The sequence below is a fragment of the Pristiophorus japonicus genome, chromosome 5 (genome assembly GCF_044704955.1).
Source record: "Pristiophorus japonicus isolate sPriJap1 chromosome 5, sPriJap1.hap1, whole genome shotgun sequence".
Taxonomy (NCBI): domain Eukaryota; kingdom Metazoa; phylum Chordata; class Chondrichthyes; family Pristiophoridae; genus Pristiophorus; species Pristiophorus japonicus.
The window spans coordinates 244,263,367-244,284,562 of record NC_091981.1 but is presented as its reverse complement, the minus strand read 5'-3'; positions in this window follow the sequence as shown (position 1 = coordinate 244,284,562).

Sequence of the window (21,196 nt, the reverse complement as noted above, 5' to 3'; positions counted from 1 at the left end):
CTTGCTGGAAGTGCACATGTGTGGATATTAGGCGCTGGCAGGTCTGACCTAGTTTGTAATGTCCCGTGTGGTGATCAGCCTGCCAAAACTCACAGTCATGGCACACATATAAATAATGACCTCTTGGGTAAGATGGCGGAGGGTAATTGTAGAACTGCACTGTACAAGGTCAACACCTTCAGGAGTGGAGGAAAGGAAATTGGCAAGAAATGAAAAAGGATCTGGCAACTGCCCCTAGGCATTGGGGTGTCTTTGTAGATCTATTCAAGATGTTGATGATGTTATCTGGTGCTCTGAGACATACCTCCCTTCAATATGTTTTAATATTTCACTGAATTTGTAATATGAGTATGCATACCATACTGATTTTTGCAGAAACATTGTTTAGTGATAATGATACATTATACTAATGCAGTATTCTGAATAAATGCATTGGAAATTGATTAAAGTGTGACTAAAAGATTTTACCTGTTGCAGCTGCACTCATTACGTAAGTATATTTATGGTGGCAGAACCAACGGAATACAGCAATGCCACACGTGACTGAAATGCTGAAGTTTCCAAATCTGTCAAGCAAAGTGGGATTGAAAAACTGACATACAGGGAGGGAAGAAGACATTGGACATGGAAGTCTCAAACACAAACCTTCTGCTTTTATTATGGGTAAAGTAAGTAATTTTATTGTAAAACATGCATATATACAAGAGAGAGAGAGCGAGATCAGTGTTCTGTCACTACAATTTTATATAATATCCTTATATTAGTACAGAGCGCTTGAAAAAAACTTAAATTTTTCTTTGCTGTCATAGTTTAGTTCATTACGGAGAAAACTATGTGCAGCAAGTGGGAGTGCAATAAAGCAAAAATAATACCACATATATGATATCTTAACTTCATCTCTATTCCAAATGCTTTGATCTTAATATAGATTTTACAAGACACTGGCTGTTGAGTGTAAGGAAGACAAATAATTCGAAATGATCTTCCACAATGTTAAGGATGAGTAATGCAGGAGAAAGAAAAACTACCAACGCTGGAAATCTGAAATCTGAAATTTGAATCCAAAGCAGAAATTATTTTTCAGTGACCGACAATGTCAATATAGATTCACTATAATACTGTGCACATTTAAATAATCTTTTCTCATTTTGTGTTTTCTAATGTTCTTATCAAAAGGTGGTACTGAGGATTAGAACGAAAACTGGACATTATCCCAGAAGAACTGGGTTTTGGGTCCAAAGAATGGATATCAGAAGTCGCAAGTGCTGGAAAAGCAAGGGGCGTGTAGGGAGATTTTGGACAACTATATTGAACTGTTTGACTATAGTACTGACTATACATGTGTGATTATTGTTAATGTGCAATTTTAACCCAACCTGCCTGATGGGAAACTGACAGATGTTGATTGGGCACCCGTCTTACACCCTGCCAATTTTACTATCCAGTAACTTCAATGGAATCTGATCCCGTCAGTTTCCTGTCGGACAGATGAGGTTAAAATTTTACCCTCAAGAATTTCTTCATACATTCAGAATTGTACATGATACACTGGGTTTCAGTCTTATTCCTGTCTTCCGTCTGTCTGTGAGAATGAACTGAAAAGACCTGAAAGAATTCCCACGCAACACTAAAAGATATAAGGCAAAAAAAAACAATTCAGATATTTACAAATGACAATTGTTAAAGATATAATCAACATTGTAGATATCAAAAAAAGAAAAATTATGGGATGGAACCAGGTTGGCTGAAGGTCCGATGCTTTATTGGCAGTCATATAGTTTCTCAGAGCTTATTATATTTCACAGGCAAAATTCCTGCTAGGACAATAAAATATAGTGAGTACTACAGTAGAGCAATAGAAATATGTCTGCTGACGGTATCATTGTGGAATGCAAAAGCTTCAATACGTTTCATATTCAGACAGGTATGTGGTGACATTTGTATTATAGATGTATTTTTACAATGTCTTATTTTTTTTATTGAAAAACTGATGGAAATGATCTAATGGTAGCCATGAACTTATGCAAATGAAAATATATGATTTCATCCACAGGCAATGATGATTGCTTGGGATGTGAATTCACGGGCTGCTGAGGTGACAGAATAATTTTAGGTGTCAGCCGTTGCTCAATTGGTAGCACTCTCGCCTCTGAGTCAGAAGATTGTGGGTTCAAGTCCCGACCTCAGAACGAAGTCTAAGCTGACACTTTATAGCACTGCAAAAAAAATTGGCTGTGTGGTTGATAATGAAGAGGAAAGTTACGGGAGGATATCAATCTAATGGTCAGATGGGCAGAGCAGTGGCAAATGGAATTTAATTCAGAGAAGTGTGAGGTAATGCATCTTGGAAGGGCTAATAAGGAAAGGGTATACACATTAAGCAGTAGGCCATTTAATAATGTAGATGAACAAAGGGACCTTGGAGTGCTTGTCCACAGATCCCTGAAAGTAGCAGGCCAGGTGGATAAGGTGGTTAAGAAGGCATATGGAATGATTGTTGTCATGTATTCAACTGTCATTGTAATCCATGTATAAACTGACCTAAGTTGTACACCGTGAGAACACTGACCACTAGGTGGTGAACTTATGGGAGACACTCCTAACCTGGACTTTCAGATATAAAAGGGGAAGCTCCATCCACCTTCATCACTTCAGTGCTGGAATAAAGGTTACTGGTCACAGAATGACCTTCTCTCAAGTATGAGCCTCGTGTGCATTTGTACTGTATAGTAAGGACATATCATTGATGACGAGAAACTGGGATCTAAACCACGCGAACATGGCCACTAGCAGCACAGATGAGAGGTACTGAATTGGTGATGATTGGGACGATTTTATAGAGAGACTATAGCAATGTTTCGTCACTAAGGAATGACTGGGACAGGATTCGGCCGACAAACGCAGGGCTCATCTGACGGTTTGTGGATCCAGGACATACTCCCTGATGAAGGACCTTCTAACGCCAGAGAAGCCGGCGGACAAGACTTTTGAAGAGCTCAGTAAGTTGATCGGGGTACACTTTAAACTGGTGAGCAGCATGCACATGGCGAGACACCGGTTTTACACGCACCGGCGGCGAGAAGGGCAAAGCGTTCCAGACTTCGTGGCAGACCTCCGGCGACTGGCGAACATATGTAAGTTCCCAGATGCATGCAGAGCGGAGATGCTGCGAGACTTTTTTATTGAGGGCATTGGGCATGCTGGGGTTTTCAGGAAACTGATTGAGACCAAAGACTTGACCCTGGAAACGGCGGCTTTGATGGCCCAGACATTCATCTCGGGGGAGGAAGAGACCAGAATGATGTTTGACAAAAATCTTGGTTTAAATGCAGCAAATGGACAGGGAATCAACATTGTTAACGCGGCACACAATTCTCCAGGCAGACAAGGGCAATCGAACATGCCTGAGCATGTAGTCGAACCCAAAGGGGGAATTCAACAGAGACAATGGCTAGCTGAATGGCGATTCATGCCATTGCAAGGGACAATGCGGCCAGTAATGGGGCCATCAACATCTGTCAATGGTGCGTTTAAGGACAGTTACAGAGACAGTCAGAGACGATCGACTGGTAATGGACCTTTTGTTTCCAACAACGGCTCATGTTGGAGGTGTGGAGGCAAACACACAGCTAGAGCTTGCAGGTATCAGCAATATACCTGCAGAAATTGCAACTTCAGTGGTCACTTGGCGCGTATGTGCAGGAAGCCTGCAGCCAGGTTGATGTACGAGGAGGACGTGCCCGATGTAAGTCCTCCGAGGCCAAATGGACACTGGGGGAAATCGCTGAAAGCTGAAGTTCAGCGAGTTCATGTGGAGCACATATGCAGTTCATACACCAGGACGCCACCGATAATGATGAAAGTGCTCCTCAATAGCATCCCAGTATCAATGGAGCTAGACACGGGGGCCAGCCAGTCCCTGATGAGTATCAAACAGTTCGACAAGTTGTGGGCGTCCAAGGCAAAAGGCCAAAATTATTGCCGATTGACGCACAGCTACGGACACATACTAAGGAGATCATTCCGGTGCTAGGCAGCGCCACGGTAGTGAAGACCCACAAAGATTCGGAGAACAGGTTGCTACTCTGGATTGTCCTGGGGGATGGTCCCGCACTACTGGGGAGGAGTTGGCTTGCTGTCATGAACTGGAAATGGGGCGATGTCAATGCAATTTCTTCTGTGGAGCGTGTATCATACTCACAGGTCCTGGACAAATTTGACTCACTATTTCAACCCGGCATTGGAACTTTCATGGGGACCAAGGTAGTGATTCACATAAACCCGGATGCCAGGCCAGTACACCACAAGGCCAGAGCGGTGCCGTACGTGATGCGGGAAAAGATAGAAGGCGAATTGATCCACCTGCTGAGGGAAGGCATCACCTTGTCAGTCGAATTCAGTGACTGGGCGAGCCCGATTGTGCCGGTGCTCAAGGCGGATGGGTCCGTCAGGATATGTGGTGATTACAAGGCCACCATCAATTGGGTGTCACTCCAAGACCAGTACCTGCTACCGAGAGCGGAGGACCTCTTTGCGAAGCTATCCGGTGGCAAACTTTTTTCAAAATTGGACCTGACCTCAGCTGACATGACCCAGGAGCTGATGAGTGAGTCAAAGAAGCTGACCACCATCATGACACACAAGGGGTTGTTTGAGTACAACAGATGTCCGTTCAGGATTCGTTCGGCCGCTGTGATCTTTCAACGAAACATGGACAGTCTCCTCAAGTTGATTCCAAGGACAGTGGTTTTTCAAGACGACATCCTCATCACGGGTTGCGATACTGAAGAACACCTCCATAACCTGGAGGAGGTGCTACGCAGACTGGTAGGTCTGTGACTGAAAAAGGCGAAGTGCGTCTTCCTAGCTCCAGAGGTAGAATTCCTGGGGATGAGGGTAGCGGCAGATGGGATCAGACCTACTGCGTCCAAAACGGAAGTGATCCAGAGAGCACCCAGATCCCGTAACACGACGGAGCTGCGTTCATTCCTGGGGCTCCTGAACTATTTTGGTAACTTTCTTCCCAAATTGAGCACGCTGCTAGTGCCGCTACACATGCTCCTACGTAAAGGTCGCGAATGGGTCTGGGGGGACAGCCAGGAAAGGACTTTTGATAGAGCACGCAATTTGTTATGCTCCAATAATCTGTTAACGCTATATGACCCATGTAAGAAACTTGTTTTAACGTGCGATGCGTCGTCCTATGGGGTCGGGTGTGTGTTGCAGCATGTTAATGCCAAGGGTCAGTTACAGCTGGTAGCTTATGGCTCCAGAAGTCTGTCCCAAGCAGAAAGGGGCTACGGGATGGTAGAAAAGGAAGCGCTTGCATGTGTATAGACAGTAAAAAAAAATGCAGGAAATTTGAGCTGGAGACAGATCACAAACCCCTTGCATCCCTTTTGGATGACAACAAGACCATAAATGCAAATGCGTCGGCTCGCATACTCACATTAGCCGCCTATGACTATACAATTCGGCACAGACCGGGCAGTGAAAACTGCGCCGATGCACTCAGCAGGCTCCCACTAGCCACCACTGAGGGGGCAACCAAGCATGCTGCTGAGATGTTCATGGCTGTTGAAGCTTTCAAAAGCAAAGGCTTACCCGTGTGGCCTGTCAGATCAAAATCTGGACTAATAGAGACCCGCTACTGTCTTTAGTCAAGAAATGTGTCCTGAATGGGGACTGGGCAGCCACGTACGGGGCATATCCTGAGGAATGTAAACCATTTCACAGGCGCAAGGATGAACTCTCGATTCAGGCCGATTGCCTACTATGGGGGAACCGAGTAGTCATGCCCCAGGTGGGCAGAGAGGTATTCATCCGAGCACTCCACAATGAGCACCCGGGCATTGTCATGATGAAGGCAATTGCCAGGTCACACGTTTGGTGGCCAGGGATAGATGCAGACCTGGAACTTTGTGTTCGCAGGTGCAACACGTGTGCCCAGCTGGGCAATGCGCCCAGGGAAGCCCCCCTTAGCCCCTGGTCCTGGCCCACCAAGCCATGGTCATGCATCCATGTGGACTACGCAGGTCCCTTCACGGGGAAAAATGATTTTGGTTGTACTAGACGCCTACTCCAAATGGAATCGAGTGTGACATTCTCAATTCAAGCACATCCTCTGCCACGATAGAAAGTTTATGGGCAATGTTCGCCGCCCATGGTCTACCGGACGCCTTGGTCAGCGACAATGGCCCATGCTTTACAAGCATTGAGTTCCAGGACTTCATGACAGGAAATGGTATCAACCATGTCAGAACGGCACCGTTCAAGCCGACCTCAAAGGGCCAGGCGGAACGAGCAGTGCAGATAATAAAACAAGGGATGCTCAGAATCCAAGGGGGTTCCCTACAAAGCCGCTTATCACGCCTCCTGTTGGCCAATAGATCCCGACCACACTCGCTCACAGGGGTTCCACCCGCAGAGCTGCTAATGAAAAGGACGCTCAAAACCAGCTTATCCCTCATACACCCCACCATGAAAGAAATTGTTGAGAGCAGGCGCCAGTCACAATGTGACTACCATGATGGGAATGCGAGGGCGCGATGTATTGATGTCAATGACCCTGTCTTTGTCCTCAACTATGCTGCAGGGCCCAAATGGCTCGCAGGCACTGTGATTGCCAAAGAGGGGAATAGGATTCTGGTAGTTAAACTTACCAATGGACAAATCTGCCGCAAACATGTGGTTCAAACAAAAAGGAGGCTCAGCAACCCCATAGAAGAAGCAGAGGAAGAACACGATGTAGAGCTCACTCCACCACAGGTGACCGAACACCGGAACCAAGTGGAGGAGAGCCAGTCACTGTGGGCAGTCCAGACAGGCCTGAGGCACCGCAAACAGCAGACACTCAGGCCAGCGCCCAACAACCGGAGCCCCAACTTAGGCGCTCTACAAGGGAACGTAAGCCACCAGAGAGACTTAACCTGTGATCCCAATAAGACTTTGGGGGGGAGGTGATGTCATGTATTCAACTGTCATTGTAATCCATGTATAAACTGACCTAAGTTGTACATCATGAGAACACTGACCACTGGGTGGTGAACTTGTGGGAGACACTCCTAACCTAGACTTTCAGGTATAAATGGGGAAGCTCCACCCACCTTCATCACTTCAGTGCTGGAATAAAGGTTACTGGTCACAGAGTGACCTTCTCTCAAGTATGGGCCTCGTGTGCATTTGTACTGTATAGTAAGGACATATCACTTGTCTTTATTGGCCGATGCATAGAATATAAGAGCAGTGAGATTATGCTTAAATTGTATAATACTTTGTTTAGGCCACAGCTGGAGTACTGTGTGCAGTTCTGGTCGCTGTATTATAGTAAGGACGTGATTGCACTAGAGGGGGTGCAGAGGAGATTTACTGGGATGCTGCCTGGAATGGAGAATCTTAGCTGTGAGAACAGATTGGATAGGCTAGGTTTGTTCTCATTGGAACAGAGGAGTTTGAGAGGAGACCTCATTGAGGTGTACAAAATATTGAGGGGATATAGTGGATAGTAAGGGCCTATTTCCATTGGTGGAGGGGTCTATTACGAGGGGGCATAGTTTTAAGGTGTTTGGTGGACGATTCAGAGGGGATTTGAGGGGAGGCTTCTTCACGCAGAGGGTTGTGGGGATCTGGAACTCACTGCCTGGAAGGGTGGTGGATGCAGAAACCCTCACATTTAAAAGATGGTTGGATGGGCACTTAAAGTGCTGTAACCTGCAGGGTTACGGTCCTAGAGCTGGTAATTGGGATTAGACTGGATAACCTCTTGTTGGCAGGCGCAGATATGATAGTTTGTCCTGCAGGGAATCAAATACGGCCAGGGTGATCTCCTGGACTAGTTTCGATCGCCTGGATGGGTCGGAGAAGAATTTTTCCAGACTTTTTTTCCCCAAACTGGCCTGGATTTTTATCTTGTTTTTGCCTCTCCTCGGAGATCACATGGCTCCGGTTAGGGTGGAGTGTGGAATGTTTCAGCGTAAGGGGTGTCGCAGTTGTGTGAGGCGGACTGGTTGGGCTGAGTGCTCTTTACCTTTCTGCCATTGTTCATTATTCATAGGTTTATATGTAACCTTCAGGGCTGCTGACCGAGAGCCGTGCGGTTCTTTGTTGTCCGGCGTGGACACGTTGGGCCGAAATGGCCTCCTTCTGCACTGTAAATTTCTATGTTTCTACTGAGGGTGCGCTGCACGATCAGATGTGTTATCTTTCGATTGGCACGCTAAACCGAGACCTTGTCTGCCCTCTCGGGTGGATGTACAGCACTATTTTGAAGAAGAGCGGGGACATTCTCCTTGGTGTCCTGGCCAATATTTATCCCTCAAATAAAATCACTCAAAAAAAAGATTACCTGATCATTTATGTAATTGCTAATTGTAGGACCTTGCTATGTGCAAATTAACTGCTGTGTTTCCTACATTACAACAGTGGCTACACTTTAAAAGTACTTCTTTAGCAGTAAAGTGCTTCGGGATGTCCTGACGTCACGAAAGGAGCTATATAAATGCAAGTTCTTTCTTTCCTTATTCATTAAGGCTGTATTTGGGCTACATGTTTATCAAGTCAGCTTCCAATTATAGTCAAGGTTATGGGATACAAAATAATGTATGGATGTAAACTCAATAATGCATTTGACCATGCTGTGTTGTTTCCTTGCATTGGATTTAATATGTGAAACAAATAAAAATGTGTTTTTTATTTGGTATATTTTGTTCTTAACAATGTGAGGGATGCAAGTGCTGGCAATAGAATGATTTGTTTCTATTTTTAAGTAATGTTGGCACCGAGCATTCTCAGGTCATGCACAGCCAGCCAGATGCACACCCTCCACTGTATCAATGTTGCATTACTATTTCCTACATCAGCTATCATTATGGTCTCAAAGTGACAGTGAAAATTCACAGAATTATAGGCAGTTTTATACCGTAGACTTGTATCTACTGGCAATTGTCCAAGTATGATATCCAAGACTCATTTGATGCAGGACATTCAGTCAACACAGAGAGGAGACATGTCAGTCTGCCTGGACTTGATCCAGAATTAAAAGGTTAGGGTTTCAACCCAGTATATCACCTCGTCCATAAAAATGTTATTACATATAAAAGTGTACAGGTTACTGGGTGGTTTAGTTAATCAAAGTTTGCCTATTTCATAGAAATTATATCACAGGAACACTATTTGAGCTTGTGCTGGTGCTCACACCTAAAATAGAGCTATGACCTATAATCCCATTTCCCTGCCCTTTCCCCATAACCTTTTATAATTTTGATTTTGAAATACCTATTCAATTTCTTTTTCAGTAATGTTATAGTTTCTGCCTCAATAGTCACGTATGGTCAAGTATTCCATACTCCAATAACCCACTGTGTGAAAAACAATTCTTCTAGCTTCTCATTGTTACTGATTCACTCTGGTGGAAATAAGTCTTCACTTATTTACTCCCTCAAATTCGTTCCTAATTTTGAAAACTTCTGTTAGATGCTTCCTTACATCTCTTTGTTCCAGTGGAAAAAGTTCCAAGAGTCTAAGGGCTAGACTTTCCACGTCACATCGCCCATCTATGGCCCATGCACTGCTCAAAACGGACCTCTATCACCCATTTTGAGCAAAAAGTGGAAACTAGGCCAGAAAGATTGCCAGAAAAATAATCCCCCAAGTTTTGGCTCACTTCGCCGAGCTGATCGCCGAGCTGATCGCCGAGCTGATTGCCCACACATGGCCAATTTGAAGTTTCAGCACATCGCCATCACATGGCTGGCTGATTGCTCACCAAGAACATCGCTGGGTAATAGTTGCTTTTCCCGGGCTTTACTGAAGGAAATGGGCACTACGGATGCCATTTTGAAGATGGAGGAAGGATGGAGACAGCTAAAGAAATCGTGCTTAGATAGTTGTGAGATTTTTAAGGGTTCTGTATAGATAGATCTACTCAGATTATTACTTATATTTAATTTTACTAATAGTAGCCTAGTGGATTAGGCATTTTTTTGTGAAAAGTGCATTTATACCAAGTGAAAATAATTATTGAAAGTGATGAAAGTGAAAATTTTAGACTGGGGCTGGAATAGAGAGTGTATTAGACTGAGATTGGTATACAGTGTTAGACTGGGGATTTTGTAGAGAGAGTAGTTTAATAGATTACATTTTTAGTGAAAAGTGTATTTCGAGCAAGTGAAAATAATTATTAATAATGATGGGGCCTATGCCATTGCTCGTAACTGCTCACACGCTGGTTTCTGAAAGGATCAATCGAAGAGGTGGCAGAGTAATGCATAGACAGAGACACAGGAGACAGAGGAGGTGAGCATACAGCCAATGAAGGTACTTGGAAAAGCAATCTTATCTCAACTTGTCTGAAAATGCGTGTCTTAGGAGGCTGCACTTCCGGAAGGAAGAGCATCGATGAGATTTGCCAGCTCATCAAGGGGAATCTGCAGCCTTCCAGCACAATCAGAACTGCACTGTCCGTTGAGGTGAAGCCCTAGCCTTCTACGCATCGGGATCTTTTCAGGCTTCAGCTGGCGACATCTGTCATATCTCTCAGCACGCCACATGCTGCTGCATTCGGTAGGTGACTGAAGCCTTTTACGCTCGCAGGAGGGCTTTGGGTTTCTTGAGAATAGCAGACTTCCCCAAGGTGCAGGGAGCAATAGCTTGCATGCACATCGCCCTGAAAGCCCCTTTAAAGAACGCGGAGGTGTTTCATAACAGAAAGAGATTCCACTCCCTGAGTATGTAGCTTGTTGTCGACCGCAACCAAATAATCATAACAGTAAATGCTACATTTCCTGACAGTATCCATGATGTGCACAGCCTATGTGAGAGTGCTATCCCTGACCTGTTTGTCAATCAGCCAGAAGGTCACGGTTGGATGCTGGGGGATAAGGGATATGGCCTTGCAAGTTGGCTGATGACCCCATTGCATAATCCCGTCACTGAAGCATAGAAACGTTACAATGAAAGCCACATAGCGACACGCAACATCATCGAAAAGACAATTGGAGTTCTAAATCAGTGCTTCAGATGCTTGGACCATTCTGGTGGTAACCTACAGTACCACCCTGACCAGGTCGCTGAGTTTATTGTGGTGTGTTGTGTTGTGTATCTGTAAAGCATGCACTCCCATGTTCCGCCACCAGGGAGCTCATCCCCTGAAATCCCAAGGGATCCCAGCATATAAGGGAGCACTGTATATAAGCCGGCCCCTAAGGCCTGTTCCTCACTCTGGAGTGTCTTAATAAAGACTGAGGTCACTGTTACTTTAACCTCCCTGAGTGCAGCCTCATCTGTGTTAGGAACACAATAACTGACGACGAGAATACGAATCCAACGCAAAAATGCAGCAAACTGTGGGCATCCTGGAGAAGTTCTCGGAGGGTGAGGACTGGGAAGCCTATGTCGAACAGCTAGACCAGTACTTTGTAGCCAACGAGCTGGACGGAGAAGGAAGCGCTGCAAAAAGGAGAGCGGTCCTCCTCACAGTCTGCGGGGCACCGAACTACAGCCTCATGAAGAATCTTCTGGCTCTGGTGAAACCCACAGATAAGTCGTATGAGGAGCTGTGTACACTGGTTCGGGTGCATCTTAACCTGAGGGAGAGCGTGCTGATGGCGAGGTATCGGTTCTATACGTGCCAGCGATCTGAAGGTCAGGAAGTGGCGAGCTACGTCGCCGAGCTAAGGCGACTTGCAGGACAATGTGAGTTTGATGGCTACCTGGAGCAAATGCTCAGAGACTTTTTTCTACTGGGCATTGGCCACGAGACCATCCTATGAAAACATTTGACTGCAGAGACACCGACCCTCAGTAAGGCCATTGCGATAGCACAGGCATTTATGTCCACCTGTGATAACACCAAACAAATCTCTCAGCACACAAGTGCTAGCAATGTTAATAAATTAACTGGAACTGTGTTTGCGAGCAGAAATGTACAGGGCAGAAACCTCAAGTCTGCAACTGCCAGCAGGCCTCAGGTGACCCAGATGACTCAGAGTCCGCAACAAAGGATGAATGCAAGGCAATTCACATCTTGTTGGCATTGTGGAGGCTTCCATTCAGCCTATTCATGCCGCTTCAAAGGGTATATTTGCATGAGCTGTGGAACAATGGGGCACCTCCAACGAGCTTGCAAACGAGCTGCAAGCTCTGCAAAACCTGCTTACCACCACGTGGCAGAGGAAGATCGGTCCATGGTGGATCAAAGCAATTTCGAGCCTCAGAGAGAGGAGGCAGATGCTGAAGTACACGGGGCGCACACATTTTCGATGAAATGTCCACCTATAATGCTAAACGTAAAATTGAATGGCTTCCCTGTCACCATGGAACTGGAAACTGGCGCTAGCCAATCCATCATGAGTAAAAAGATGTTTGAGAGACTGTGGTGCAACAAGGCATTCAGACCAGCCCTGAGCCCCATCCACACAAAACTGAGAACGTACACCAAAAAGCTTATCACTGTCCTGGGCAGTGCCATGGTCAAGGTCACCTACGAGGGCACGGTGCATGAACTGCCACTCTGGATTGTCCCGGGCGATGACCCCACACTGTTCGGAAGGAGCTGGCTGGGCAAAATCCGCTTGTACTGGGATGACATCCGAGCGCTATCTCATGTCGATGAGGCCTCATGTACCCAGGTTCTTAACAAATTTCCTCCCCTTTTTGAACCAGGCATTGGAAAATTTTCTGGGGCAAAGGTGTGGATCCACTTGGTCCCAGAGGCACGACCCATTCACCACAAGGCGCGAGCGGTACCTCACATGATGAGGTAGAGAGTGGAAATCGAGCTGGACAGGCTACAACATGAAGGCATCATCTCCCCAGTGGAATTCAGCGAGTGGGCCAGCCCGATTGTTCCAGTACTCAAAAGTGATGGCGCGGTCAGGATTTGCGGTGATTATAAAGTGACTATTAATCGTTTCTCGCTACAGGACCAATACTCGCTACCTAAGGCAGACGACCTATTTGCGATGCTGGCAGGAGCAGCAAGCTTGACCTGACTTCGGCCTACATGATGCAGGAACTGGAGGAGTCTTCGAAGGGCCTCACCTGCATCAACATGCACAAGAGACTATTCATCTACAACAGATGCCCGTTTTGAATTCGGTCGGCTGTAGCGATCTTCCAGAGAAACATGGAGAGCCTTCTCAAATCGGTATCACACACGGTGGTCTTTCAGGACGACACATTGGTCACGGGTCGGGACACTGCCGAGCACCTACAAAACCTGGAGGAGGTCCTCCAGCGACTGGATCGCGTAGGGCTGCGGCTGAAGAGGTCGAAATGCGTCTTCATGGCAACAGAAGTGGAGTTTTTGGGGAGAAAGATCGCGGTGGACGGTATTCGGCCCACAGATGCCAAGACAGAGGATATCAGGAATGCACCCAGGCCACAGAATATCACAGAGCTGCAGTTGTTCCTGGGACTCCTCAACTATTTTGGTAACTTCCTACCAGGGTTAAGCACCCTTTTAGAGCCCCTATATGTGTTAGTGCGCAAAGGTGAGACTGGGTATGGGGAAAAAAACAAGTAATTGCTTTTGAGAAAGCCAGAAACATTTTATGCTCCAACAAACTGCTTGTATTGTATAACCCGTGTAAAAGACTTGTGCCAGCATGTGACGCGTCGTCGTACGGCATCGGGTGTGTATTACAACAAGCTAACGTTGCGGGGAAGTTGCAACCTGTCTCCTATGCTTCCAGGAGCTTGTCTAAGGCCGAGAGGGCCGACAGCATGATTGAGAAAGAGATATCAGTGTGTGTGTTCGGGGTAAAGAAAATGCATCAGTACCTGTTTGGTCTCAAATTTGAGCTGGAAACCGATCATAAGCCCCTCACATCTCAGTTCGCTGAAAACAAGGGGATAAATACGAATGCCTCAGCCCGCATACAAAGGTGGGCACTTGCACTATCAGTGTATAACTATAACATCCGCCACAGGCCAGGCACCGAGAACTGTGTGGATGCTCTCAGTCGGCTACCATTGCCCACCACGGGGGTGGAAATGGCTCAGCCTGCAAACTTGTTGACGGTGGCACAGTCCGCAGACTTGTTGATGGTCATGGAAGCGTTTGAAAATGATAAATCACCTGTCATGGCCCGTCAGATTAGGACTTGGACCAGCCAAGATCCTCTGCTGTCCCTTGTAAAAAACTGTGTACTGCATGGGAGCTGGGCCAGCATCCCCGTTGAAATGCAAGAGCTAATCAAGCCGTTCCAGCGGTGAAAGGACAAGCTGTCCATTCAGGCAGACTGCCTGTTGTAGGGTAACCGCATAGTGCTACCAAAAAGGGCAGGGAGACGTTTATCTCGGATCTCCATAGCACACACCCGGGTACAGTAATGATGAAAGTGATAGCCAGATCCCACGTGTGGTGGCCCGGTATCGACTCTGACTTAGAGTCCTGTGTACGGCAATGCAGCGTATGTGCTCAGTTGAGCAACACGCCCAGAGAGGCACCACTAAGTTTGTGGTCCTGGCCCTCCAGACCATGGTCGAGGATCCATGACTATGCGGCCCGTTTCGCGATAAAATGTTCCTGGTGGTGGTGGATGCTTTTTCAAAATGGATTGAATGTGAAATAATGTCGGGAAGCACCGCCACCGCCACCATTGAAAGCCTGAGGGCCATGTTTGCCAGCTACGGCCTGCCTGACATACTGGTTAGTTACAATGGGCCATGTTTCACTAGTGCCAAATTTAAAGAATTCATGACCCGCAATGGGATCAAACATGTCACCTCGGCTCCGTTTAAACCAGCCTCCAATGGGCAGGAATAGCGGGCAGTACAAACCATCAAACAGAGCCTTAAACAAGTCTCAGAAGGCTCACTCCAAACCCGCCTGTCCCGAGTACTGCTCAGCTACCGCACGAGACCCCACTCGCTCACAGGGGTGCACCCGGCTGAGCTACTCATGAAAAGGACACTTAAAACCAGACTCTTACTGGTTCACCCAACCTGCATGATCAGGTAGAGAGCAGGCGGCAGCAACAAAATGTAAATGATGGTCGCGCCACTGTGTCACGGGAAATTGATCTGAATGACCCTGTGTATGTGCTAAACTATGGACATGGTCCCAAGTGGATCACGGGCAAGGTGATAGCTAAAGAAGGGAATAGGGTGCTTGTAGTCAAACCAGACAATGGACAGATTTGCAGAAAGCACCTGGACCAAACAAGGCTGCGGTTCACAGACTGCCCTGAACAACCTACAGCAGACACCACCTTTTTCGAGCTCACAACACACACCCAAAGGATCAACGACACCACACCTGACCAAGAAATCGAACCCATCACACCCAACAGCCCAGCAAGGCCAGGCTTACCTAGCAGCCCTGCAGGGCCAACAACACGCCAGCTCAGCGAGAGCACAGCCAACACACCAGAACAGACATTTGTACCGAGGCAGTCCACCAGGGAAAGAAAGGCTCCCGACCGCCTCACCTTGTAAATAGTTTTCACTTTGACTTTAGGTGGGGGGGTGGGAGTGAGGTTGTGTATCTGTAAAGCATGCACTCCCATGTTCCGCCACCAGGGAGCTCATCTATTGAAGTCCCAAGGGATCCCAGCATCCCTTGGGAGCACTGTATATAAGCCGGCCCCTAAGGCCTGTTCCTCACTCTGGAGTGTCTTATTAAAGACTGAGGTCACTGTTACTTTAACCTCCCTGTGTGCAGCCTTATCTGTGTTAGGAACACAATATGTTGCATGCTGCATATCCTAGCTATAAGGAGAGGACTACTAATGCCAGATGGGGCTGCAGGTCCACCTCCAGAAGGAAGGGAGACAGAAGAGCCAGCCGGCGAGGAGGAAGAGGAGGCTGGTGAGGACCTAGGGGAGGCCAATTAGCCTGGCGATCTAGCCATGGTCAACCCCCCACCCCGAAGACCAGTACCCAGCAGCTGTTACACCGCTGCTTAGCTGTTGCGTCAGTAGTTCATTTATGAACGCTTTTCATGAACTTACATTGTGGATAGTCACATTTACATTTACAGTTACGGTTAAACAAAAGTTGCAATTGCGTTGAGTTATGTTTTTGCCTTGCCTGCACTGGCCTGGCATTTGCATTAATGCTTAACTTAAGTAAACTTTTGTTATAATAATAGAATGAACAACAAATGCAGAACAATTGTTAAAATGTTATGCTTAACGTAACTATAAGAGAATGCACAACAATTGTTAAACTCAATAAATTTTTTTATTTAACACAACCAATTTTTAAAATTATTTTATCAACACCCTCCCCCTCACCCCCACCCCAAACAACAATCAACGCACGAACTTTAAAAAATGTAACATTTATATTGAGAAAACAACCCCCCTCCCGACCTGTGGCCACGTTTCCCTCCAGGTCCTTTTCCCCCCGTGTTTTAACACCACCCGCCCGTCTTCCAAGTCAAGAGGAACTGTATCCTCCGTACTCGCTTGAGTGCTAGGGGTTTGTACTTTGAACCAACACGACACCTTGGGGTGCAACGCCGTGTCCAGCCAGCAATGCATGCCGAAGGACATTGGTTGCGGCGGTCTGTTCTCTGATCCCCTCCAAGGTCTGCCATGCTAACTCCGTTTGATTGACAGACCAGTTGGAGAAGTTCGTGGAGAACTGGCTCAACATTGGGGAGAACTGATGGAACCCCTGGATAAGCTCGTGACCTATCGCGACCGTCTCCCTGCACATGGAGATCAAGCACTCCATCTGCGCCTCCGAGGTAGGCAATTGCTCACCTCGCTGACCCGACCTCTCTGGGGTCGGCGTGTGCAATATGACGCGCCTTGGTGTCGCCAGCTGCAAACCGCTTGGTCCCGGTGCCTCTTCCCTCTCAATGGAGATGACCGCATGTTCATTCCCCCCACTCCCACAACAATGGACAGCTCGTGCAGGAGCTCCAGATTGTCGTCGTCCTCCTCCTCCTCCTCCTCCTCCTCGAGGTGAGGAAAGTACCCCTGTTCCTCCTGCTCCTCTTCCTCCTCTGAGGGTGGTGGTGATACTGCTGGTGCCGGCTGGATGTGTACCAGCGTGGCAGGTTGACCTTAAAAACACACGTGATGACATTTGTACAGACCTTATTAGAACATAAAGGTGAACATTACCAAGAGACGTTACATATCAATACTTTTCACTACCCCAGAAAGCTGCAGCAGCTGCACCCCCTGCTTCTTATGCACAAGGGCTGCAAGCATGACATGACATCATTAGTATATCATAAGTACATTACAAGCATATTGCATTCTAATTACAGGACATTAGATCAGTTACTTATTTGAGTTTTTAATACTGTTTTTAATACTGTTTGACACATTACACTTTACTCACGAGAAGCATGGCTGGGTTTGGCCAGACCACGGGTGGTGGCCGAATGGCTCTCATGGCCAACCAGCGTGGCCGCACGCTCCTCAATTTCAGTTAGTGGCTGCAGCTGAGCAGAGCTGCCCCTGTCCGCCTTTGCTCGGCACAGTTGATGGATATCTTCTGCAAATGAGAAAAGAGCATAGCATAGCATAAGCTAATTGACTAGGTAGTATCTTGAGTTCAAAACAGTTTAAAATGTTACATGCTGATAGTTCAGAGCACTGTCCGGATCTTAACATGGTTTACGTAATACATTTATGAATGACAAACTTAAATTCAATGCAGGAGATTCATTGTTCTAATAAAAATTTGCATTTGCATCAGTAAAATATTAAATATTAAATATAAAATGCAACTTACTCTTGCTGCGGTGACCAAGCTATTCCATCTTTTTCTGCACTGATCTGCCCCCCTCGCCTCATGAGAGGCAGACGAGACAACATCTGCAATCTCTTGCCATATTTTTCGGTATGCACGGGGTGGAGGTTTCCCATGCACACCCCGAGTCAAGTCTGCCCACCTGGGTTGCACCTCATTAACGAGGGCCTCATTCGCTTCCTCACTGAAGGGCTTTGCCCTTTTCCTCGCCGAATTGCCTTCTAATGACATTTTTGTTATTGTTATTGTTTTTAAGTTAAGTATTCCCTCTGATCTCTGGCTTCCTCTTATCTCTCAATCTTCTCTCTCTCTCTCTCTCTCTACACATGTATGATGACCCCTGGCCTCCCGAAATGCGGGAAAGCCAGTTAGCCGGAAAAAACAAACCTCACATGCGCAGAAGCCCGTTGCTAGGGACGCTTTTTCCTTCCACGTTCGGTGACATGATAGGTCCAAGTCAGCATGGATTTGTGAAAGGGAAATTATGCTTGACAAATCTTCTGGAATTTTTTGAGGATGTTTCCAGTAGAGTGGATAAGGGAGAACCAGTTGATGTGGTATATTTGGACTTTCAGAAGGCGTTCGACAAGGTCCCACACAAGAGATTGATGTGCAAAGTTAGAGCACATGGGATTGGGGGTAGTGTACTGACATGGATTGAGAACTGGTTGTCAGACAGGAAGCAAAGAGTAGGAGTAAATGGGTACTTTTCAGAATGGCAGGCAGTGACTAGTGGGGTACCGCAAGGTTCTGTGCTGGGGCCCCAGCTGTTTACACTGTACATTAATGATTTAGATGAGGGGATTAAATGTAGTATCTCCAAATTTGCGGATGACACTAAGTTGGGTGGCAGTGTGAGCTGCGAGGAGAATGCTGTGAGGCTGCAGAGCGACTTGGATAGGTTAGGTGAGTGGGCAAATGCATGGCAGATGAAGTATAATGTGGATAAATGTGAGGTTATCCACTTTGGTGGTAAAAACAGAGAGACAGACTATTATCTGAATGGTGACAGATTAGGAAAAGGGGAGGTGCAAAGAGACCTGGGTGTCATGGTACATCAGTCATTGAAGGTTGGCATGCAGGTGCAGCAGGCGGTTAAGAAAGCAAATGGCATGTTGGCCTTCATAGCAAGGGGATTTGAGTACAGGGGCAGGGAGGTGTTGCTACAGTTGTACAGGGCATTGGTGAGGCCACACCTGGAGTATTGTGTACAGTTTTGGTCTCCTAACCTGAGGAAGGACATTCTTGCTATTGAGGGAGTGCAGCGAAGGTTCACCAGACTGATTCCCGGGATGGCGGGACTGACCTATCAAGAAAGACTGGATCAACTGGGCTTGTATTCACTGGAGTTCAGAAGAATGAGAGGGGACCTCATAGAAACATATAAAATTCTGACGGGGTTAGACAGGTTAGATGCAGGAAGAATGTTCCCAATGTTGGGGAAGTCCAGAACCAGGGGTCACAGTCTAAGGATAAGGGGTAAGCCATTTAGGACCGAGATGCGGAGGAACTTCTTCACCCAGAGAGTGGTGAACCTGTGGAATTCTCTACCACAGAAAGTTGTTGAGGCCAATTCACTAAATATATTCAAAAAGGAGTTAGATGAGGTCCTTACTGCTAGGGGGATCAAGGGGTATGGCGAGAAAGCAGGAATGGGGTACTGAAGTTGAATGTTCAGCCATGAACTCATTGAATGGCGGTGCAGGCTAGAAGGGCCGAATGGCCTACTCCTGCACCTATTTTCTATGTTTCTATGTTTCTATGTTTCTATGTTTCTATGTTTCTATGTTTCTATCACCCATTCCACATCACTGGCCTATGGCTGAGTGGAAAATCGCCCCCAAAAAATGGGCAATGTTCCAGCGATCACTAAGGCTGAGACGTCGTACATTGCTGGAACAAGGCCCATTTTTTGGGGCGATGGTCACCTAGTGGAAAGTCTCGCCCCATATTTAACACTGGCACCACCCATTTTATAGGCCTAAAACAGGTGCAACAATAACTTACTTAGAAGGGCAGAGACCCATGGCCGAGGGTATTTTTTAGGTAGTCCTGACAGCCTCCTGATTTGAGGGCAACATTGAAATGAGGCTCCTGTTAAATTGATTTGCCCTAGTTTTGGAGCTTGTAATATGCTGAAGACACCTCTAAACACAGCCTCAAAATTTCCAAGAATGTGGTATTTCTGGAGTTGAAAGGAGTAGGAGTGCACCATCTGGCTCCACAGAACAACTGTAGTCCGCTCCCGCATCCCCCCCGTCCTGATGTCCTCCGCCACCACTCCGCCCCCCCCCACCCCCATCACCACAGACTTACCTATGGGACTTAGCGCAGGATGAAATTGGTAAGGTACCAAAAGGCAAGCTGCATGGGGGCACCTGATGGGCAATCGCAGCTCACCTGAATTTTTGGGCCCAAATTTGCCCAGGAGTTGCTCCGGTTTTTTTTTTGAGCAACTTGATTTTTCTGGAGTATCTTAATAATCGCCATTCTGCACATTTAATTTGCGCCAGTGTGAGTTAGTTAGGATTTTTTTTAGTTTCGTTTTTTTTTCAAAAGGGGGCGTTACCAGCCACTTACACCTGTTTTGGCCATTTAAGCCAGTTTGGACAGCTAATAGTTGCTCCAAACTAACTCAGGCCAGCGTATGTGGCCACTTGTGGCCGCACAGAAAACCCTTGCGGAGAGTTAAGAAACCAGCGCAGGTGACCAGAGATGGGGGGAGTGGGGGGTGGAAGGGAAGCGGAGAGGACCTTGCAAAGCACTAAACACCTTCACAACAACATTAAAGAAGCATAAAAACCATCAATAATAAATAAAATAAATAATAAAAAATAAAAAATAAAACTTCTAAGTCCTACCTTCATAACGTGGCCCGGGAAGTCAGCGGGCCTGCCGGTGTGAGAGGCCACTCTATTGGGGATAGTTGCGGGTGGGTGGGACGCCCAGGCGGGAGAGAGAGCGCAGGTAACTGGCCACAGATAACACACAGCAGGCTGGGCTCGCAGAATACGGAGGCTGCAGGAGTCAACTCCGAGGGACTGGTGGACTGCTCTCTCCGAGGACTGCTGACTTCCCCCCCCAAACCCTCCCCCCCCCCCCACCCCCGATCAAAACACTCTTTCCCCCTCCAGATCAAAACTCTTCCCCCCCCCCGATCAAAACTCTCCTCCTCTTTCCCCCCCCCCCCCGTCAAAACTCCCCCTCCCCCCCCACCCCTCCGGATCAAAGCACTTCCCCCCCCCATCGGATCAAAACTCTCCTCCCCCCCAATCAAAACTCTCCTCCTCCCACCCCCACCCCCATCAAAATTCTCCTCACTAAAAAGCACAACTATCAATAAATAAAAAATAAAACTCAAGTCCTACCTCGGTGCGGGAGGCCACCCGGCCGGGGATAGGTACAGGACTCTCTCCTTGATGTGCAGCAGCCCGGCGCGCATCGTGACACCACTCGGCCTGGGATAGGGGCAGGACATCAG